Source organism: Arvicola amphibius, chromosome 7, assembly GCF_903992535.2.
Source record: "Arvicola amphibius chromosome 7, mArvAmp1.2, whole genome shotgun sequence".
Taxonomy (NCBI): Eukaryota; Metazoa; Chordata; class Mammalia; order Rodentia; family Cricetidae; genus Arvicola; species Arvicola amphibius.
Genome location: NC_052053.1, coordinates 31,146,898 through 31,150,142, shown reverse-complemented (window position 1 = coordinate 31,150,142; position 3,245 = coordinate 31,146,898).

The window sequence follows — 3,245 nt, the reverse complement described above, 5'->3', positions numbered from 1 at the left end:
TTGTTAATCTACTCTTATATTTTTAACCCATTTCTATTAATCTGTGTATTGGCACGAGGCTGTGGCTTACTGGTAAGGGCCCAGCATCTCTTTGCTTTGGCGGCAGCTACTTGGCATCTCTTTGACTCCGTCTACTTTCTCTCTCTCTCTCTCTCTCTCTTTCTCTCTCTCTCTCTCTTTCCCCCCCTCTCCATATATCTATATCTAGATATCTAGGTAGATATCTAGATATATATCTATCTAGATATATGTAGATATCTATCTAGATATCTATATCTAGATATCTATCTATCTATATCTATATCTATATATCTCAGATTTCCCACCTGGATTTGCTCTGCTAAGCCATTGGCTGAAACAGCTTTAACTCATCAACCAATAAAAGTAACACATATACAGAAGGACATCCCACATCTAAGTTTTATTCTGTGGTGTGGCCTGGGTTTTAGTTTTCTTTTTAGCAGACATGATTTTGTTGTTGTTAGCATGAATCTTTTACATCAGAGGACAGGAGAACATCCATGAGCTTTTTGAATGCCCGAGGCAAATGTCTCATCTCATCACAGCGGTGGCCAATGCTCCTCTATAACCAGGTGAACCAGAGGAAGTAATGACAGCCACAGAAAGTCCCTGACTGGAAGATCTCATGTACCCCACAATGCAGGAAGGCATTTGCATCTCTCTGTGGCTCCCTATATCACCATTCATAATTTTAAATAGTAGCTCTGTGGTATATCATGGGACAGGAAATGTACTATGAAAGAAACTCCATACTATGGGCTGAAGTGTGATTTCCCTCAAAGTTTAACTTAAAGTCTTATCACCAAATACCTCAGAATGCAGTTCTGTTTGGAGACAGAGCCTTTAAGGAGGTTACTAGATTAAGGTGAAGTTATAAATGTGGAGCCCTAATTCAAAAGGACTGATGTCCCCATAAGAACAGGAGCAAGAAACGGAAGAAGGCCATGAGGGGACAAAGGGAGAGTGGCCATCTATAGCCAAGGAGAAAGACACAACGCACCAAAGCTACAGACACCTTGACCCTGAACTTCCAGCCTCTGCACCTGAGAGAAAGTCAAGCTGGCTACCTACCCTGTGGGAGCCCCAGCAAACTCTAAGGCCTGGCCTGTCTTGTTATCTATCCTGTTTCCTTTCCGGCCCTCTGCATTCTTCTGTGAGTTCCAAACATAATGTTCCTGCCATTTTCAACTCTGATTCTCAAGGAAACAGGCCGGGTGTGGCTGTGGTGTAGAAGTCTCCAGTATTCCCTGTGCCCACCTGTCTCCCAGGTGCAAGCCTGTCTCCCCTGCCTCACCCAATTCTCTAAAAGCGGGGACATTGTCGACTCCACTAGGTGAAGCTGAACTGCTACCTCAAGGCAGGGAAGGCTACCACTGACACTTGTTTCTGTTTCTGGTTACGTTGTTCAACTAAGTGCCCCCTACAGCGTTCACCAGTCACATTAGATGGCCTTGCTGCCTGGCCTGTTCTCATCCTGAACGTGTGTCTGCTTCAGGAAGCAAAGTGTCAGCAGCTGGTGAGCTGGGACTTGGCAAGGTTGCATCGCCCCTCCTTAGAGGGAACTTTGCTTCCCAAACAGCTTGCCAAGTTAAAAAAAAAAGTGACCATAGCCGGGTGTGATGGCGCACACCTTTAACGCCAGCATTCAGGACGCAGAGGCAGGCAGATCTCTGAGTTTCAGACCAGCCTGATCTACAGATCCAATTCCAGGACAGCCAGGGCTACACAGAGAAACCCCGTCTCCGAAAACAAACAAAAATGAACATAGAAACATTTGTAAATAATTTTAGCGTATTGAGTTCAGCTAGTGTTCCCATACCCCATTCGCTCTAGTATAGTGCTGTGCACCGTTAGTGTTCTGTTTGTCGTTTTGAAAATCTGCTTATATCCTATGAAGAGTTGGGATGTTGGTGTACTTTCTGTACATTCAGTTTGAATTGACATCGCTTTATAAGTATATCCTAATATCTACATAGGCCACATTGCCTTTTCTCTGTTGAATTTCTGATTCATAACATTTTGGTCATTATTTAAGGTTTTTGAACAAGCGAACTTAAACATTTAAACTGTTTAAGGATCTTCTTTGAATACTCACGTTAAATCTGTAAACAGTGTCTAAATTGCAAGTTCTTAATTAGGCTGAGATAAGTAAATACTTCACTTCGACTCCCTTTAATGAGCAACAGAGACTATGGAATTTGGAAGAGCAGACTGTGAGACCAGACTTTCTCGAGAGCTAAGGAGACAGTGAGAGAGCCGTTTGTAGAATTATCCCTGCAGTCTGCATGAGCTGAACAGTCTGCACAGGGCTCTACTGTTCTCCCTTCCGAGTGCACGAGAATCAGAATCAGAATAAAGGGCAGTAGATGGCTTCTTAATGCGAAGGAGCAACTCAATCCCATAATCATCCGTTCTTAGGTAGAACACGGCATCTGCTGCTGGTGTTTGAAATGCAGAGTTGAAAGCTACACTGTAAGTAGAAGCCAGTCCCGGCCTTTAGTGTTTGACCTGTTCACTCCGAATGGGGTAATGGGAGTGGCAACCTCATAGGGCTATTGGAATAAACCAGTATTTTTATTTTATTTTATTTTATTTTTTTTTTTTTTGCAAACACCTTCAGCAGTATTCACCAATAAATGTTGGTTCCATTCAGGAGATTTTGTGCTGTTGAGATGGTTTTGGGGTTTGGAAAATGTCAACTTATCTATATTTCGTTTCCAAATCTAGTCTACCTCCTACAGTTTGGAATGGTGGGCTAGGACTCAAAGAGGATGATACCTGGTTCCTGGCCCACACCATAATTGAGGAGAAGCTTCTGAGCTTTGCACCTGACTTCTGACTTATTTATTGTTGCTTTCTGGCACATGGCCCCTGGGCTCTTGGCAAAAATAGCTGGATTTCATTAAAATTCAATCTCTCCTGATACCATCTCTGCTGGATATTAGGAAGGATTGCTACCAGTAGGAGCAGCTTGATTAAGAATAGATTCAGGCTGGAATGTTCTAAGTACTCTGAAATTACCATCTATAAGGTTCGCCCCCTTGGCACCTGTTTCCCTGGGCCCAGCGTGCCGTCTCTCCCCAGCTCATCTCACCTACCCAAGATCAACCAGGCTGCCTGCTCCGTCTCCTGCTGGATACCAAGATGAGTCTGTGTTCCCGTTTCAGGTGCAGGCCCTCTCTCATCGCCTCGAGTGCCCACTTTGAGGCCCTCTGTATGAATGA